General features: G+C 33.2%; 1 long non-coding RNA gene across 2 annotated transcripts in view; it reads left to right on the top strand.

Moving 5' to 3' along the window:
- LOC144292330 (uncharacterized) overlaps nt 1–21424 on the top strand; it is a 148975-nt gene extending 127551 nt beyond the window's left edge. For both annotated transcript variants that reach the window (XR_013359778.1, XR_013359794.1), the window contains one exon: nt 20350–21424. This is a non-coding gene — a long non-coding RNA (uncharacterized LOC144292330). The remainder of the gene's footprint in view (nt 1–20349) is intronic.
- Nucleotides 21425–21630: the final 206 nt, after the last annotated feature.

Raw genomic sequence — 21630 nt, 5'->3', positions numbered from 1 at the left:
GCCTCTGAGTCAAAAACCCTACATCCCAGACCTGAGAGACCTGCAACCCGACATGCAGGCACTCTGTTAGTCTTGTTAGTTTTACCTCCAGGGGCTTCATCAGATATCCTCAGTGAAATTAGAGAAAAATTGCCTACCCCTTCAGGCAGAAAAAAGGGGGAAAGCAACCATTCTGAAGTATATGCTGAGCACTCTGTTCTTCATAAGAAAGACCACCCACCCCTCAAGAGGAAATATTTGACCAGAGCCTCAACTGACCTGAGAGAAGAGCAATTAGTCAGCTCCAGCCCTAACCAGCTTTCTTGTTTCAGAAAAGAAGAAGGAGAAAAGGATTATAATGTGCTCCTGAAGTTCTAGCCCATCTACTCTAGGCCATGAAGAAAAAAGATAAGTGTTAATCAGAAGATTTTAAATATCATTGTATACCTTATAACCACTTCAACAGGGCTCCAGCATAAAAAAAAAATAATAATAATAAAGGACTAAACCCGAGAGAGCTACTACGTGACACAGACTATTTAAAAAGGAGTATCTAGGGAAACCCAAAGACAACGGGAGAAAAATAAGGTCATTAGAGGAAACTGAAGGCTCTGACACCTACAGCTACAGCAAACACTCAACATAGTATAACTCTGCCATAAACAAAAAACTTCACAAAATCCTTCTTACTATGCAGAGAAAATGAAATTAATAAAGTCAGAAACTCAGATTTACATAAAATAAGGAAAAGCACTAGGGAAGAAATACTAAAGTCAAGTAAAATATTCTATTTTTTCAATTCTGAACTAAAGTAATAGATAACTTTACCCAAAATAATACCAGAACAATGTACTGAAAGATCATACAATGTGGATAGGTGAAAGTAATAAACAGCAATGTTATACCAGAAGGGCAGGAGGAATTGGGAATATTCTGTTATAATCTACCTGCACTGTCCTTCAAGTGATACAGTGTACTTTGAAAATGGATTTAGATTAGTTGTAAATGTATATGACAAGTATATATAAATATATATTGCAAATGTATATTATGACTCTGTGGCAGTTGATTTTTTTAAAAGATGTAACTGATATACTAAGAGAGAGGAATAAATGGAATCATATAAAATGCTCAGTAAACCCAAAGAAGGTAGAAGGAGAATATTTAAAAAGAAACCATGAAAAAGTACAATAAATATAAATATAAAGTACAATAAATAAATATAAAACAGAAATATGGTAGATATTAATCCAGCCATGTCAATAATCAGTTGAAATGAGAATGGTCTAAATATACCAATTAAAAGAGAGAGAGAGAATAAGAGTGAATAATTAAAAAAAAATTCAACTGTGTGTTGTCTATAAGAAATCTGCTTTACATTTACATATAAAGACATAGAAAGATTACACTTAAATGGATGGAGAATGATATACCACACTAACACTAGCCCAAAGATAGCTAGAGGAACTATATAATTTTAGACAAAACAGACTTTAGAGCAAGAAAAATGACCAGGGGCAAAAAGGGGCATTAAATAATGATAAAGTAGTCAATTTTCCAAGATAGTCTAACAATTCCTAATGAATATGTACCTAACAAGAAAGTGTCAAAAATTGGAGGCAAAATTAGTAGAACTGCAAGGGGAAATAGAAGGAGCCACACAAATAGAGACAACTGATCTTTGACAAAGGAGCAAAGAAAATTAATAGAGAAAACACAGTCTTTTCAAGAAATGATAGTAGAACAACAGGGCACTTGCATTAAAAAGAGGAGGGATGCCTGGTGGCTCAGCTGTTGAGCATCTGCCTTTGGCTTAGGGCATGATCCCAGGCTCCTGGGATCAAGTCCCACATCAGGCTCCCTGCATGGAGCCTGCTTCTCCCTCTCCCTGTGTCTCTGCCTCTCTCTGTGTCTCTCATGAATAAATAAGTAAAATCTTAAAAAAAAAAAAAAAAAAAGAAGAAGGAGAAAAAGAAAAAGATTAAGAAGAAGAAGGAGCAGGAGGAGGAATCTAGACATAAACCTTACAACTTCCACAAAGTTAATTCAAAATGGATCATGACCCTAAATTTAAAACACAAAATTGTAAAATTCCTAGTAGGCAACATAAGAGAAAACCTACCTACTCTGAGAAGGCTACATCCTGTACGATTCCAACTATCTGACATTCTCAAAAAAGACAAAACTAGAAAGAGAGAAAGAGTAAAATCTCAGCAGAGCCAAGAGTGTATGGAAGGGAAGAAGGATAGATGGATGAAGTGCTGAGATTTTTAGGATGAAGATACAATTCTGTGTGGTACCATAATGATGGATACATGACATTATACATTTAGAAAACCCTTAGAGCTGTGGAATGCAAAAAGTGAACCCTCATGTGAATATAGAATTTAGATATAAAAATTAATTAAAAACAAAACTTAAAAAGTTGTATATTTGGAATTAAGAGAGAAATAACACTCCAATAACCTACGGTAAAAGAAATAACACAAAACTAAAATAAAATTTGGACTGAAGAGTAATAAAAATATTACATATGAAAACACATGTGAGAAAACTAAAACCATGTTTATGAAGAAATTTATTTTGTTAAAAATTTTATGGTTTACCATTTAGAACAAAAGAGCCAATTAAACCTAGAGAATCTTACTGAAAAGAAAAAATAAAGAATATAGAAGAAAATAATAAAATAAAAAACGAGCATGACACAGCATCTACAAAGCTGAAAGTTGGTACTTTGAAAAAGTTGAAAAGCAATGGGACATTGCTTCAGACCCTACACACATTAAAATTAGGTAATAAGATGATATTATGATGAAATTTATGACTATACATTTGAATATTTAACTTAAATGGGTAAATTTCTAAGAGCACAAGTTAATACAAATTTTTAAATAGAGAAATAGAAATTTTTATTGATTCAGTACTTCCCAAAGGCAAATGAAAACCCAGATATTTTCACTATGAATTTTCAAAAGGAAGAAAACAACTCAGCTGAAACCTTTTCATACTTCTGGCCTCCTGAACTGTAAGAGAATAAATCCCTGTTGTTTTAAGCCACCCAATTTGCAGTCATTTGTTACTCCAGCCCTAGAAAACAAATGTAGAACTAGTGAGGTTCTGGCCACATTGTCTGTCTTTATTTAGGTTGCAGTTACTTTCTTTGATTTTTGTCTCTCCTCTTTTTCTCTCTCTTGCCTGCTAAGCATTATATTTCTATGAAAATGGCAGAGGATTAATAATTTATACTCTATATAATTACAATAATTAATAATGTGATATTCTTATTATCATAATCTCAGAATGGGGGAGGCTTTCCTAAGCAAGAAACAAAATCGGAAAAAATGCAATACAAATAATTGATCATTTGGATGATGTAATATTTTGAGGTTTGCATTTTTCAAAACACCCAGAAGCCCAAAGTCAAGCAATGAACCAGGAAAACATTTGCAACATGTTTGCAGTACAGAGGCACACAGGCACACACAGACATAACAACTATAGACCTTTTAAAAGAATTTAAAGCCTTCATATAAACAAATTGGTAAATACATGAAAATATGCTCAACACGCTTATGATTAAGACATGCCTGAAAAAAGTCTTGTAAAAATATTTATACCTATCAGATTAAAATCTATGTTTACAAGAGCTGGGCATGAATTATTCTCACCTATTTTGAGTTGGAATGTTAGTCTAAACTTTATGGAGGATATCTTGGTGATGTCTTTCAAAAGTAAAATAACATACTCATTGAGTCAGCGGCTCCATTTCTATGAATTTAATCTTTATCCACTAAGGACTCTGAACTAAACGATAGCTTTTGCTACCTTATGAATGTGTGACGTATGCATACATTATTTTTTAAATTTCTTCATATATTTTTTCAATGTAAAGTTTAAATACTCAAATGAAGGATCCAGATATTAACTTTATTTTATAATAATAATTATTTTCCTAACACTAATAAACAATGAACACTTATTAAAATGCTCCTAATGCTTTATTTGATAAGGTGATGATTTTAGGATGCTGTTTACCTGCAGGCCTTTACAAGATTGCAAAGTATTTGATAATAAAATGTATTTCTTCTAGGGGAATATAAGATACAATTGAAGAATTATAACAGTTAAATATATTTTGCAGATAATTTTAAGTTTCTTACAGCCAGAAGTGAAATGAAGTCTTATAAGCAACATCATGACAACATACCTAGCTGTAATTCCCAGAATCATATAAGAATCTGAAAAATAGTTCATATCTTTGCCTGTGAAAAATAACTACTATCAAGTAATTTTATAAAATTTACAAATGGATTCAACTTAACATACGTTATAATTTTGCCAATTGAAGCCATTTATAGAAGAATTTGAAACACACTCTATGCTTTGTAATACACTCAAAATAGTTTCCATTAAGGGAATGTTTCTGTTACATTAAACTAATACTGTGCAAGGAGTCCCTTAACTCACAATGGTTGCATATTTTCTTTCAAAATTCATTAAGAACTCATCCACATTATTCCTGTGTAAATAATATTGATATTGCTTAAGTTCCAATACAAAGCATATTTAGCTCAACAGGGAGCTACATTTTTTAAGATTTATTTATTTATTTATTTATTTGAGAGAGCATGAGAGGTTGGGGAGGGGCAGATAGAGAGAATCTTAAGCAGACTCCATCCACGTGGGGCTCCATCTCATGACCCTGAGATCATGACTTGAGCCAAAATCAGGAGTCAGATGCTTAACCAACTGAACCACTCAGGAGCCCCTCCGCAGGGAGCTATATTAACCTTCAAAGAATATTCAATCTTTATTTAATCACCAATCTGTAGCACCTGGTATCAAACAACTACACTGGAGGCCACTGTAGAAATGCCCCACAAGGCCTAGAAGCCTGCCCCTGACATGGAATCTCAAAAGAGTAATTTTCAACCTTGGATTCACATTATACCTACTGTCTTTTTAAACTAGTCAGCGTTAATTCCAGACTACTTAGATCAGAATCTGCAGATCAAAAAATGAGACATCAGTGTTAAAAAGAGAGAAAAATGAATCACTAAATTATATTTCTCAAAGCAATATTACACTATATGTTAACTAACCAGAATTTAATGAAAAATTTGAAAAACAAAAGAATTGCTTTTTGATTCTTTTTTTTTGTTCAGTTTATTTTGATTTTTTTTACAATTTTTTTAAATTTAAATTCAATTTGCCAACATAGAGTATAACACCCAGTGCTCATCTCATCAAGGTTTTTGATTCCAGTCTGCAATTAAGTTGGAGAGTAACAATTCTAAAAGCTATTCCTGGGGTGCCTGGGTGGCTCAGCCAGTTAAGCATCTGCCCTCCGCACTGGTCATGATCCCAGGGTCCTGGGATCGAGCCCTACCTCTGTGGCTCCCTACTTAGCGGGGAGTCTGCATCTTCCTCTCCCTCTGCCCCTCCCTCTGCTCATGCATCTCTCTCTCAAATAAGTAAAATCTTAAAAAGAAAAAACTATTCCTGTTTTACACATTCTGTTTGCTTGCAGAAACTACTACTTTTCTGAAGATTAGTATCATTTTTTTCAACATACGATTTTCATAGAAACAGAGACTCCCTAATGTGATGATATAACATATATTTGTAGGCATAGGTCATTGTTTGAGTATTTTAAGTCAATTACACCTGTAAGTCAATAGCTATATTTGTCTACTCATCTCAATTGCCCATGTCTGATCCTTCTTTCTTCTCCACAGTTAAAGCTACATTGAACATGGTATTTAGCTGAAGATTTGATTTAAAAAGAGTTAGAAAAAAAAGTCCTAATTGGCTTTCTCCAATCATAATTTAGAGTGTAAAAAAGTTAGTATTAATTCGTTCAGTTTAGGTAGCTTATCTCACTCTGAAACACAGGACTTTTTGCTTTTGCATATTGCCTTACAGACACTTTGTAGTTAGCCTGTGTGTATAAAAAAGGAGAAAAGGAAGGAAGGAAGGAAGGAAGGAAGGAAGGAAGGAAGGAAGGAAGGAAGGAAGGAAGGAAGGGAGGGAACAAGGAGAAAAAAAGGTGAAAAAAGAAAGAAGGAGAAAAAGAAAGAAGGTGACAGAAAATATTAAGGTCTTTATTGAGTGGGAAACTAATAATTAGAGGAAGACCTTAAAAAAATGATTGTGAAGAGACAAGTTGTAGCTGTCAATAGTAAGCATTTTAGAAAAAAATTAGTGTCTTTAAGCTCTTTCCTACATTTTTTACCTTTCCTCCAATCTAGCCAATATCAATGTAACCATCACACAAAGTTTATGCTTGTTTCCTTCCAGAAATAAAGAGGGATCCATGGAATGATTGTCCCACGATGGTAACTTCGTGATCATCTTTACAAAATACGAACATAGGCCCACGGAGGGAGGAAATCAAACTCCCAGGCAATACACAATAAATTAATTTTAATTACTTTTGCTTGCAGATGATAAACTGAACTCCATTTTGCTACATGTCAGGTTATTGGCTCCCATAAACAAGTGTCAAGGATAAACAATGCTGGACACTAGTTAAAGTGGTTAAGACAGATTTTCATCTGTAATGGGTTATTGCAGTAGGGAAAAGAGCGTACCATGAACTGAGCTGAACTGCAGTGTGTACAGGGGTGCGTGGGAGCCCTCAAGGGAGGATGCAAGAGTAGGGAGGGGGATAAGCAGTCTCAATGGAGTCAGGGAAGTGGAAAATTATAAAAAGCAAATATAGGGTTGGTCCATGTGAAACACATCTGCATCTGCTAACTAGCGCTTCTGAAAGGTAGGCTCCTACCCTCCCACAGAGACTGGGAGATAGAGCCCCCATCTTTGGGTGTTGACTAGAACAAACAGTAAACCCATTTGGCATCCTTGTGTTTTCTTAGGCAGACATTTTAAGTAATACTAGGGTCATCTTAGGGATGTAGCCTTGATGTATTAGAAAATGTTCATGTTTGTTTAAGTCTTATTAGACCAGTGTTGAGTCCTAGTCAAGAAAGGTCTCAGAGGAACCTGGCTAGATTTTGGTTCGAAGAGAATCTTTTTAACAAATTAGAGCAAGAAGTATCACATGGCTGAAGCCAGCAGCTCAGATGACTTTGTCAATATTTATCTTTCTCCGCCTCACAGCTCTATTTCCTTCTGTTCTGGCTTCCCTCCTCAGCAAAATGATTCTTCTTCGTGATTCCTTGAGCTCCAAGATTTTCTGGTCACTTCAGTAATTCCAGTGCAGAAGAATGTCTGCCTTTCTCCTAATCACTCAAGCAAAAGTTCCAAGAGTTTGACAGGGCATGAATCATGTTACCATCTCTGAGCCAAAACTCTCTGGGTGAGGAATGTGATGTCGTTGACTGGATCTGTGTCACATGACTCATCCTGGATTCAGGATTGTAATCACTCGACCTAAATTATGTGGGCTCCAAGTAGATGGGTAGCTGGTTACTGAGGAAATAGGTTCTGTTTTCTTATAAAAGGGGATGATAGATGCCTGTTAGCTAATGGAAAATAGCCACCAAACTAAAAAAGTATGCCTTATTATTTTTTACTCTTACATATACCATTCAATACACACAGATTATTGTGTTTAAGACTTTATGAGGCACTGGGCAGAAGCAGAGAAAGACATTGCTTCATGTGAGGATGCACTAATTGTTCCAAGGAATTATAAGTAGCCTATCCATAATTTATACAAATCATATTTGTGTTTCTTTAAGAACATGAATATAACAAGTTTTTTCCCCATATAGTGTTCCATAGCTCCATGATTCAGATTGCTTTTCATTCTTAAACTTAGATTTGAATGGTATTAGTCTGTAATCTTAACTAATTGCTTTTCTATACTTGAAAAGAAATATTTATAAATGACTAGGAAATCAAAATCCACATGACATCTGTTGTTCACAGCCAGAACATTACTCATTCACTTTTATTGTTCAAAATCATTTACATTTGACGTAAGGACAATTAACTACACACATCATGAAAGATAATCACATAATTAAATATTCTTCACAGCACCAGAACACTTTACAAATATTATTACTGTAGGAAGTTAGTTCACATTGGGAGGGCAATTTTAACCAAGTAGTAGAAAGAGTGACTAATTTTTTTTTAATGCCTTTTTTTTTTTCCAGGTGTGAAAATAAGCTTCAAGTTAGAAGGAAAATAACAGTCAGTGTTTCCTTAGTCAGAACACTAGTATTTCTTTTTAAATCTTCTGTTTTTGTTTTTTTTTTTAAAGAAATGTTTTTTTGTTTGGTATTTTTTTGTTTAAGTTTTTTATCTTAATTTCAGTATGGTTAACATACAGTGATAATAGTTTCAGGTGTACAATGATGCACCTTGTTGCAATGATGCAACAATTCTATATATTACTCAATCCACGTCATGATAAGTATACTCTTAAATCTCTATCACCTTTTTCACCTGTGTCCCTACCCATCTCCCCTCCGCTAACCATCAGTTTGTTCTCTATAGTTAAGAGTCTTTCTTAGTCTCTATTTTTTCTTTGTTCCTTTCTTTTGATTCTTGACTATATTGGGTGAAATCATATGGAATTTTTCTTTCTCTGACTGACTTCAGTTAGCATTATATTCTCTAACTCCATCCATGTTCTTGCAAATGGCCAATATTTCATTATTTCTTATGACTGAATGTATTCCACTGTATATGTTGTGCACGCAACATCTTCTTTACCCAAATTCATGTATCAATGGACACTTGGGCTGCTTCCATAATTTGAATATTACAAATATGTTGGAATAAACACAAGGGTGCATATATCCTTTCAAATTAGTGTTTTTTATATTCTTTGGGTAAATACCCTGTAGTGTAATTACAAGATCCTAGGGTAGTTCTATTTTTAACATTTTGAGGACCCTCCACACTGTTTTCAAGAGTGGCTGCACCAGTTTGCATTCTCACCAACAGTGCAAGAGAATCCCTCTTTCTCCACATCCTCTCCAACACCCATTGTTTCCTGTGTTGTTGATTGTAACCATTCTGACAAGGATGAAGTGATATCTCATTGTGGTTTTGATTTCCATTTCCCTGATGATGAATGACATCGCACATTTTTGTGTGTGTCTGTTGGCCATCTGAATGTCTTCTTTGGAGAAATGTCTATTCATGTCTTCTGCCAATTTATTAATTGGATTATTTATTTTGGGGCTGTTGAGTTATATCAGTTCTTTATAATAGTTCAAATACTAACATGTTTTTGGATATGTCATTTGCAAATATCTTCTCCCATTCAGGAGAGTGCCCTTTAGTTTTGTTGATTGTTTCTTTTGCTGTGCAGAAGCTTTTAATTTTGATATAGGCTCAATACTTTATTTTTGCTTTTATTTCCCTTGCTTCAGGAGACATATCTAGAAAAAAGTTGCTACAGTCTATGCCAGAGAGCACAGCCTGTGCTTTCTAGGATTTTTATGGTTTCAGGTCTCACATTTAAGTCCTTAACCCATTTTGAGTTTATTTTTGTGTATGGTTAAAGAAAGTTGTCCAGTTTCATTCTTTGCATGTAGCTGTCCAATTTTCACAACATCATTTGTGGAAAAAACTGTTTGTTTTTTTTTCCCACTGCATATTCTTGCCTCTTTTGTTGAAGATTAATTGACCATATAATCAAGAGTTTATTTCTGGGCTTACTATCTTATTCCATTGATCAATATGTTGATTTTTGTGCCAGTGCATTCTGTTTTGATTATTACAGCTTTGTAGTATAACTTGAAATCGAGAGTTGCAGTATCTCCAGTTTTGTGTTTCTTTTTCAAGATTGTTTTGACTATTTGGGGTCTTTTGCAGTTCCATAAAATTTTAGGATTGTTTGTTCCAGTTTTTTGAAAAATGCTGTTGATATTTTGATAAGGATTGCATTAAATGTGTAAACTACTTTGGGTAGTAGAGACATTTTAACAATACTTGTCCTTTCAATCCATCAGCATGGAATACTTTTCCATTTTTTTGTGTTGTCTTCAATTTCTTTCATCGCTATTTTAGTTTTCAGAGTATGGGTCTTTCAACCACTTGGTTAAGATTATTCCCAGGTATTTTATAATTTTTTGTGCAATTGTAAATGAGATTACTTTCTTAATTTCTCTTTCTGTTGCTTCATTATTAGAGTATAGAAATGCAATGGGTCTCTGTACATTGATTTTGTATCCTGTGACCCTACTGAAAGCATTGATTAGTTCTAGTACTTTTTTTACAGGTCTTTAGGAGTTTCTATATAGAGTAGTATTATGTCATCTGCAAGCAGTGAAAGTTTTACTTTTATTTTGATATAGTCTCTTTTCTCTCATTCCTTATTCTCTCTTAATAGTGCTTATTTCCAAGATTTTACTTATATACCATGTTATTTTTCTTAGTATCTCTCTTAATTTGTAGAACATTAAACAAAATACCATATCACAATATGGGGAGTTTCAAATATAAATATCAAAAATCATTAATATCACTAAAAATTTACTTCATAAGGAAAAATCTCATATTTAATTTATTCTTTTCAAACACTTTATAGAACAAAACATAATAAAGATATTTTATAAATGATGTAAAAATGGAATAAAAGAGTATTCTAAACTCTTTTATCTATCAGTAAAAATATTTATTGGCTCTCCTTCAAAATATTAATAATAATAGATTTTAAATTATAATAGTGGAATAAATAAGTTTAGTTATTTAAAAAATCCTGGTTTTATATTTTTAATACAATATATCATGGCTTTAATTTTTCTAGTTTTGTGTATTGTAATAATGATCATAAGTAAAAAATATAATCAACACATTTATGTAGATGAAAACAAACCAAGTTAATCATAAATTTTGCTCGCTAAAAGATTATAGATATTTTCAAATCTACACATCAAGAATTCATAGAATTATTATTTTTGTTTTGTGTTTTTATCTTTAATTGCATAAGAAATTGCTAAGTTTCTTGAGAAGATTAAATTGCTCCTAAAACTTTAAAAATGGTTGCTTTAAAAAATTAGATAGATTCATAGCTGTTGAAACTCCTACTTTGTGATATTAAAGAGCTTATATGTGAAGTTTGAATTTTTGAAAGTCTATAGACAATGGAATTTTTACATGTCAAATACATTATTTATGAAGTTTTGGAGCAACAGAACTCTCACTTGTTTCAGTGGGACTCCAAAATGGTACATTGATGCACTTTGAAAAGTCAGTTTTACAGTTCCTTACAAAACTAACCTACTGGGACACCTGGGTGGCTCAGTGATTTAGGCCTGCCTTCAGCCCAGGGCGTGATCCTGGGGTCCCGGGATCAAGAGTCCCACAATAGGGTCCCTGCAGAGAACCTGCTTCTCCCTCTGCCTATGTCTCTGCCTCTGTGTGTGTGTGTGTCTGTGTGTGTGTGTCTCTCATGAATAAATAAATAAAATCTTAAAAAAAGAAAAAGATGTAGGCCCATGTCTTCCTTTGGTCACTATTCAAAAAAAAAAACAAAAAACAAAAACAAAAACAAAAAAACAAAAAAACAAAAAACAAACCTAACATACTTTTACCATATTATCTACCAATGGCACTACTTAGTGTTTGCCCAAAGGAAATGAAACATGTCCACACAAAATCTGCACATGAGTGCTTATAGTAGCCTTTTCATAATTGCTAAAACTTGGAAGCTACCAAGATGTACATCAATAGGTAAATGGATAAACTGGTATATTCAAAATGTAATATTATTATAATGATAAAAAGAAATGAGTTATCAAATGACAACAAGATATCAGGGAACTTTAAATGCATGCTGCTGAGTGAAAGAAACCATTCTGAAAAGGCTGTATACTGCATGATTCCAACTCTAAGATATTCTGGAAAAGGCAAAACTGTAAAGATGGTAAAAAGATTAGTGGTTACCTGAAGTTTGGGGTGAGGTAGATAGGAATGAATAAATGGGCCACAAGAGAAAGTTTTTAAAGATGTACTTTTTATAGAGCAGTTTTAGGTTTATATCAAAATTGAGAGTAAAGTATCGAGATTTCTTATATACCACCTGCCTCCACGCATATACCTCCTTTTCCATTAGCAATAGCATTCACAAGAATAGTGCATTTTTTAACCAAAGATGAACCTAAATTGACACATTACATTTACCCTGTCAGTAGTTTACTTAAGGGTTCACTATTAGTATAGTGTATTCTCTGAATTTGAACACTGTATAATCACATACAATCATCATTATAATATCATGCAGAATATTTTCTTTTTCTTTTTCTTTTTCTTTTTTTTCAGAGTATTTTTCACTGCCCTAAAAATTCCCTGTCCTCTCTGGGCCTGTTGCTTTCTGCTTTGGAAGTTTCTTAACTATCAGCAAATTTCTTTAGTAGATATGAATCTATTCAGATCTTCTATTTCTTCTTGTTTGAATTTTGACATATTGGGTCATTTAAGGTTATCGAATTTGTGGACATAGTGTTGTTCATAATATTCTTTTTCTTATTAACTTCCATGAGATTGGTAGTAATGCCCCTTCTTTCATTTCTGATATTAGTAATTTGCAGCCTATCTCTTTTTACTTAGTGTGGCTGGAGGCTTATTGATTTTATTACTCTTTTCTTTTTTTATTTTATTAATCTTTTCAAAGAAACAGTTTTTGTTGATTTTCTTTATTGATTTCCCATTTTTAATTTCATCGACTTCTGCTCTAATTCTTATTATTTCTCTTCTTCTACTACGTTGGATTTAATTTTTTCTTCTTTTTAGAGTTTACTAAGATGGAAACTTAGGTGATTGACTTGAGATCTTTCTCCTTTTCTAATATATATATTCAAAGCTATAAACTTCCCTTTATATACTGTTTTCACTTTGATAGGTTGTGTTTTCATTTTCATTTAGCTCAAATTATTGTTAAATTTTTCTTGAGATTTCTTCTTTGCTCCAGGTATTATTTAGAAGTATGTTTTAAAATCTCCATGTATTATGGAATTTTCCAATTATCTTTCTGTTATTGATTTCTAGTTTAATTCTATCATAATCCAAGAGGAGACATTGCATGATTTCTATTATTTTAAATAAGTTAAGATGAGGATGCCTTAGTAGCTCAGCGGTTGAGCATCTGCCTTTGGCCCAGGGCATGATCCCGGGGTCGAGGATTGAGTCCCACATCGGGCTCCTGCAGAGAGCCTGCTTCTCTCTCTGCCTATGTCTCTGCCTCTCTCTCTGTCTCTCTCTCTCTGTCTCTCATGAATAAATAAATAAAATCTTTTAAATAAATAAATAAATAAATAAATAAATAAATAAATATTATGCCCCAGAATGTGGTTAATTTGATGAATGTTTCATGTGAGTTGTGAAAAATGTGAATGAATCCTGCTGTTATTGAATGAAGTAGTCTATATATGCCAATTATACCCAGTTGATTGATGGTGTTGTTCAGTTCAACTTGGTCCTTACTGATTTTCCACAAGGAATTTTTGGGAGGCAAATTATGCAGAACAATACTGTAATGATGAATACATATACATTTATCAAAAGTTATGGAATACACAAAATGAAGGGTGAACTCTACTGTAAATTATGGGCTTTAGTTAATAATATGTCAATTCTTGGTCACCAAATGTAACTAACTAATGTACCATATTAGTGTGAAATATTAATAAGGGAAGCAAGGGGTAGTGTGAAGGTATATATGGGAACTCTCTGTAATTTTCATTAAATTTGTCTGTAACTCTATGACAGCACCAAAAAAAAGTCTATTAATTTTTAAAAGTAAAAATAAGACATAGATAAAAAGAAAAAAATACACAGTGGATTAATATACTGTTATGGATTCATATCCCATTAAATCTTTTCCTTTTGGAAATTGTTAAAGAGTCTAGATATGAATTTCTAATTTGTAAAAGTATGCAGATGATGGAATTTTTATATATGAAATACATGTTAGATGTATTTCCAAGGATCTGATTTTAAATTCTTTTACTTAACCAGTTTCTTTTGAAAATGATTGCTTTCTTATTATTTTTAAAACTGACCTTGAGAATGGTTAAAAATTAATTTTTTAAATATTTCATAGTTATCATACACATTCTACCATTGAAAACATTGGTAATTTTAGAATATTTCTCTTTTGGTAGAAGGAAATATGTAGCCAAAAGACTGAAATTTATTATACATTACCAAATAGATCTTGGTTTTTCTGAGATAGTCTCTATTTAAGCCTGTTGTCTCAATATCCTATCTAGTAAGTGCCATCTTTTATGTTCAAATGTGTTTCATTTGACAATATATTATATAGTCACCATCAATAAGAAGTAATAAGAGTGACACATATGAGATAATATGATCTTTAGTTATCATGAAGAAAAGTGTTGTCAATGGCTCTAGCTTGTGCTTCACTAATGGCACCATGGTAAGATTTTTGTCATAAATAAGTTTTACCAGATCTTATTAGAAACCTTGAGAGGAAGTTTGGTTTTAATAAGGAGTATTCTTAATTAGCATGTCGTTTGTCATTCCTTATACCTCTTTCCAGCTAATATAAGGTTTTTCATCTAATTTCTTATTTTCTTGAAAAGGGTTTTATGTGGTTCAAATTTGAGACTAGGAAATCTTACAAATAATAAAGTTATGTTGTGAAATCATTGCGTTCTGGATATTTACATGTATATATATAATAATAGGAATAATTATATTTATTTTCTTAGACTTATTACAATGTTGAGGAACTCTTGAGCATTGATTTACTAATCTAATTCTCCCTATTAATGCAATAGCCTCAAATTTCTGGGTCACTATGTGAACCACAGTTTTGCTAAGATAATGGAACTTCTGTTTTTAGATGAGTTTTAGATAAGGATCAATAAGCATGTAGGCAATTTAATGCAACTATTTGGCTGTAAACTGCCTCGGTAGACATATGTTTCTTTAATGCATTCACTTTAATGTAGTAAAAGTAATTCTATTTACATTCATATGTATTAGTTGCTGTTTTTATTTAGCAACAAATTTTAAGGATTGGGAATACTTTTATTTTGCCCTGGCTTTCTTCCACCCCCTAAACTTGTATCTACTTATTCATAAACACACAGGGAAGACAGCGGGCAAACAATGATCCATCCTCGATTAAACATTATACTTTTACATCAAGGATAAAGAGGGTCCAGGGAAATTAATCCTTTGCCCTAGGAAGTTTATTAAAAATGCTAAATCAGGAACCGATGGCAGCTTAAATAGCTTGAAGTAATTCTCTAGGGGAAATCTTCTAAAATCCTATCTGTTAAGGTAGATTTGGTTCAAAAAAGGCAAAGACCAAATTTTTTTTAATTGCATTGTTATAAAACTGCTGATCTTAAATATCAAAGTTAAGAAACAAAAGAAAATTTTTACACAATAAACATTGTATGTCAGTAAGAATCTATTTAGTACTGAGCTTGAATCATTTTTTTAACTTAAGAAAAACTTAAGTATCTGAAACTATCTCTGAAAATAAAAATATTTAAGGATCAAGTTTGAAAAACTGGTAGTTAAATACATTCATGCATGATTGAAACATGTTTCCTACAAATATCTGCTGCAAAAATGACACAGATTGAAATGTTTCTGCACATAAGAGATGATCTTAGCTTTAGGATATATTTATTAAAGTGTAAGGAGATGGAAAAACTATCCCTATATATTGTAATTAATTTAAGTATGTGGCAAGTGTCACAAAGTATGATATGTACAAAAATATATTTTACTCTGCAATATATGAAAATCATTCCAAGACTAGTATAAATAACAGGTTTTAAAAACTCTAAGAGACAATTCCAGCTTCTGCTCTGAAATATAAAGATCTTGGAAATGATCACTCCCATATTCACAACAAGAAACAATCTAAACACCCTCATAATCAACAGCTCTTGTTAGATCCAGCAGAGCATTGAGGTCACATAGCAAACCACTGCTCTGAAAAGTGGAGACACAGACATATATAGTGAATCATAGCTTACAGGGAGCAAGTAATAGGCAGGAACTCTTAACCAGTAATTCACAAATGACTGAGAGGAAAATGTGGAATCATTGAGAGTTACAAACTCATGGGGGCTCAGTTTTAGGAAGAACCCCTGTGCTTTCATGAGCTCCTTCAGGGAAAGCGGCTCTTGCTGAAGGTCCAAGAGAAATTACCTCCTACTTTCAGTCATGGTGAATAAGAGGGAGAATAACAATTTTAAAGTATGCCCAGACCATTATATTCCCCATAACAAACTGCCCTTAAAGGAAAATATTTTACCAGAGCCTCTATCACCTAGTAGGGGTCAGGTCTCACAGGGGGAAGATAAAACAAAGGCTAAGAAATGCTTCTAAAGATCACATCCTAGAGACACTGGCACACTCCGAAATAGATGACGAATTATAAAGTTTTTTCACTCCAATACCTTATAACTAATTCCACAGGGATCCAGTACAGTAACAGTGGATTATTACTGACAGAGCTTCAGGACAGACCCTATTTAAGAAGGAGCCTCTAGGAAAACTGAGAGAAAGTGGAGACAAAAATAAGGGCATAGAGGAAATTGAAGCCTCTGACCCTTTCAGCAACAGAAAACGTTAAATGCAGCATAAACCCTAGCCAGATAAACATATTACTTCTCACAAAAAGCCTATTAACCTCAGTTCTTATTTCCTGATACCTCATGTTCAGCTCTCAACAAAAAAAAAAATCACAAGACATGGTACAAAGGCAAGAAAAAGCACAGTCTGAAGAGAAGAAAGTGTCCAGAATGAGATAAGGGAGATATTTTGGAATTATCAGACAGGAAATTTAAAATGATGATGTTTACCATGCAAAGGACTCCAATGAAAAGAACTGGCAATGTGCAAGAACAGATAAGTAATGTAACAAAGAGATGGAAACCCTAAGAAAAAGTTTGAAGAAAATCCAAGAAATCAAAGATTGAATAAAAGAATCAAAGAATGCCTTTGATGGATTCATCATTAAACTGAACACAAATGAAGATAAAAACCAGTAAACTTAAAGATACGCAAATCTGAACTGAAAAACAAAGAGATAAATAGATATTAAAAAAAAAAAAACTCAGGAGAACAGCATGTTCGAGAACCACAGGACTGTAATAAAAGGTGTAGCATAAACACATTGGGGGATGCCAGAAGAATATGAAAGACTGAGAAAAGGGCAAGATAATTATTTGAACTAACAACGGCTGATAATTTTCTGGAATTAATAACTAATAGCAAGAAACCTGGAGAACAGTAAGTAAGCAGGGTAAATACTAAAAAAAAAAACTATATGCAAGCATATTATAGTCAAATTGCAGAAAATCAAAGACAAAGAAAATCTTGAAAAAAGTCAAATGAAAAAATGTTCCAGGTACAGAAGAGCAAATATAAAAATACCCTCAGACATTTCTTTTGAAACTATACAAGCAAGAAGAGAATGGAATACAATTTTTAGTGTTAAAACAATCATCTAGATTTCTATATCCATTCAAATTATTCTCGAAATTGACGGACCAACAAAAACTTCTTTCAAACAAAAAAACTGAGGGAATTTGTCACCAGTAGATCTGCCTTATAAGAATCGTAAAATAAAATATTTTATTTTTCTTATCCTTCATTTATCAAGCTATTTGTTCAAAATAATAGCAACAATATATTGGGCAAATATATTTTATAAATAAAAATGAAGGACAGCCATGTATAAGGATGGAAAGAGGAATTGGGAGGACTTAGTTATAAGAGGAAAGACCAATCACAAATAAATAAGAATGCTAATTTGTTCCATGTGGGAATTTGGTAAAGGTGAGAGGTAGTAGTTTGGTTTGGATTGGAACAAAAGAGAATCTCCCTTTGAGGCAGGATCAAAAAAAGCAATGATGAGAGTGGTGAAATGGAGGAAGTTTATGGAAATGGCCTCCATCCTCAGTCAATTAGGTATAATGTCTCTCTGTGGAAAGACATTAATGATATTGAAAATTATGTTAAAATAAAGATCTGAGGAATAGAAAATTTTAAAATACTTCTACAGGTGAAGAATCCATATGAAGCAAATACACAGGTTTCTGGGTAATGATTAAGAGCTAAGATAAATTAAATAAATTATTTTACTGGATGCTTGTCACATGTTTCCATGAGCATTTCCAGCAACATCAGGCTGAACAAGAGCAAGAAATGAAGTAAAAACACAAGCAGAGTAGTGTCTTAGGGAGCCCTGCTTCTTATTTGTTCATTTAGTTAAGAGTTAACAATCTAAATTTCTGCTCTCTTTATTGACACTTCCTTCTGACTATTTGATTTCAGTGGCTAAGATACAGGGGAAGGGAAGGAAAAATTTTAAAAAAAAAGGATAAAAACAGAGAGTGAGACAAACCATAAGGAATAAACACTCCTATCTCTAAGCTTAAGAAAAGTAGTGTGATAAAGTATCAAAATTTCGATTAAGCTTTTAATAGTCTCTTTCCACTGAGCCAGTAGGAGCTGCAAGAGAATATTGTTTTCATCCTAATGATGACAATAGTCCAAGTAATCTGCAAAATCATAATTTTTATGAATCTATCAGACATAGGATGCCTCTAGGTAACCAAATAAATGAACTCCAAAGTGTGAAAAGTCACTACTGAAAGAGGTTAGACACAGGAAATCTTTTACCTTCAGCAGAGCCTGGGAAAGAGGATGTTTACAAAAAGATAAGAAGAAACTGACTAAAATGTTAACCAATTTTCAAAGGCCAAATATAGGGCAGGATGACAGTTTGGAAAAGCTAGAACCCCAAACCCCAGGTAATTTGATACCCCTCCAAAGGGTGTTCATAAAAAGGTATGGAGACTAAAAAACACCAAATAAACAACAGCAACAACAAAAGTGTGGGAACATGGTAGAAAATCAAAGAGTCATTCTTCCTGGTACAGGCTGCAGGAAGTGATTAGATGCTGCTAGAGAAAGACAGAAAATGCTGCTCATTTCCCTCAGAATATGCTCTTCTTGGAGCAAAAATCTTAGACTACTAGTGAAGGACAGCATACTCTCTAGCTCTCAAAAACCAAGCAAAATCCATGCTTCTAGAGAGTCAGGGTTGGTAGGAGGAAAACATATCTGCATCCAGGGAAATAAAGAGCACTCTCACCAATCGGATGCAAGTAAAGAGCCACTGTAGCTGCCGAAAGGGTAGGAGTAGCATTGTTGGATTCATTCAACAAATAAAGGTATAAGACTTCCAATTAAATTTAAATTTCAAATACAAAACAAATATTTTAAAATCTGTTTATTGCACGCCCCACGCTTGCACATTCTATAGGACATACTTACACTAAAAATGATTTATTATTTGCATGAAAGTAGAATTTAAGGTAGAAGCAAAGACCTCTGTCCTTGAGGGAGAAGCAGGAAATCCTCTTGTGCCTCAATATCGTTTGTTCTACAGTCAGAATTGATGCAGTATCTGACCAGTTTTCAGCAGCTGATTTGCCACTGTCATTTCTCACCTGAATTATTGGGAAGGCCTTTTAACTTTATTACTGTTTTTCAAGTGCTATAACTGCTTCCTTCTTTGTCTGCATACAGTCAATTCCCAAGACAGTGGTCAGAATGTTACTGTTAACATCTCAAGTCTTAATATATTAGCTCAAGTCCTCTAATAGCTTCTAATAAGAAAAAAAGACTGAGAAGGAAAGCCAGTGTTCTTGAGGCCTACAAAGTCCTGGAAAGTCTAGTCCTTTCTCTGAATTCATTTCCTCACTCCAGCAACAGGACCTCTTGCTGTTTGTTAAAATTGCCAATCATGTCCCCATTTTAGGGCCTGTTCATTTGCTTTTCTTTCTTTCTTTCTTTCTTCTTTCTTTATTTCTTTCTTTCTTTCTTTCTTTCTTTTCTTTCTTTCTTTCTTTCTTTCTTTCTTTCTTTCTTTCTTTCTTTCTTCTTTCTTTTCTTTTCTTTTCTTTTCTTTTCTTTTCTTTTCTTTTCTTTCTTTTTGTTTCTTCTTTCTTTCTAGATTATTTGAGAGAGAGAGAGGAGAGGGGGGAAGGGGCCAAAAGAGAGAGAAAATCCTGAAGCAGACTCCCCACTTACCATGGAGCCCAATGAGGGGCCCAGTCTCAGGATCCTAAGATCATGAACTAAACCGAAATCAAGAGTCAACCACTTAATCTACTGGGCCACCCAGGTGCCCCTCTCTTGCTTTTCTTTCTGCCTGGAAGGTTTTTCTCCCAGTTATCAATATGTGGCTCTCTTCTTATTCTATGGATCTTTTTTCAAATGGCAGCTGTTAAGCCGAGGCCTTCTGTTAATTGTGTTTACTAAAATTCCATGTCACCATTCCCACCCATCACTCCTTATTCCCATCATGCTTTATTTTTAATTGCATAAGACACCATATATTTTATTTATTCATCTTGCTGTTTTCTATTTCCCCTCATTTTCCAGGGATTGGAGATTCTTTTTGTTTTATCCATGGCTGTGTTCCAGTCTTAGAAGAGCTCCTGGAAACATAATTGCTCAATAAATATGTTTATTAAATGAAGAAATACATAAATGAATGAGTGGGTGAATTAAGGCACAAAATTGAGCAAATGTTGCAATCTAAATGAAAATGTACTCTTTTAAGACATATAATACTGTTTTAGAGATGCTGATAAAACATGGTATTTTTATACGTTGTTCCTTCTGAATATTCATTAGAGTATGACTTTTCTTGATTCCTTAGGATGCTGCAGTAACCCTCAATCTCACACTAAGTTTCTATATTGATATAAAGTGCTGCCTCAGATGGGACATACTGTAGCCTTTTAATACCAACATTCATCATACTAAAATATATGCATGGCCTATAACTTCTGTGGAATAGCCTACAATGTGGAATAGGAGTGATCCCGAGGCAGAGCTTAAAATAAGCAAATAGGTCAAATGTTCAACTTACCTGCAATATTTTTAATTACTTGGCATATCTTTTTAAATGAATGTTCAGGCCCTATCAAACCATCGTGACACTAAACTTAAATGAGAGGAATACCAGAAGCCCCATGTGTTTCATCTTTTTTAATGCTCCAAGTAAAATGAATCTTTTGATTTTTTTTTCATCCTGAAAATGTCTCTAAAGAGCCAATGGTTTAAATGCAAAGTTCTTCCCTTAAGGAAAAGGTTCGAAGTTTTCATTTTCCAAGAGTAAAATATTACTTTCTCACATGAAAGTTTTGTCTATTTTATTGCTAGAGTTGAAAAAAGAAAAAGTCTCAGAACTTCTTTAATATAGCCCAATTCATCAAACTGATTTTTTCTTGCTCTAGGTTATTTCTCATTGATATTCCCTTTGGTTGCTAGAAATTTCTAAATTAGTGTTTCATACATCTATGTGGCACACATTATTTAGCTAACTGTTACCTTTCATTTGTATTCATTATGTGTGTATGCGGCTTTATCATTGCTCAGCATTATAATAACCATAAAGGAGTGATTTATATTGCCATAGATACAGAGATAAAAGTATTTCATTTAAAAATCAGCATCTTTTCTTATTATAATCTGTTAAATAAAGGAACTTCATTAAACATAAAATGTCACTATGAACGTGTTTGTGTTTATTATCATACCAGTGAACAAGAGCTTTTAGTATCTTCTTGTTTGGTTGTTCAGATTTTGAAAATCTATAGTCTTTTAAACCTTAAAATACTGCCTTTCATTGTTGAAAGAGCAGTGAGGTAATGATGA

Source organism: Canis aureus, chromosome 2 (assembly GCF_053574225.1).
Source record: "Canis aureus isolate CA01 chromosome 2, VMU_Caureus_v.1.0, whole genome shotgun sequence".
NCBI lineage: Eukaryota > Metazoa > Chordata > Mammalia > Carnivora > Canidae > Canis > Canis aureus.
This window is presented reverse-complemented; position numbering and strand designations above follow the sequence as displayed.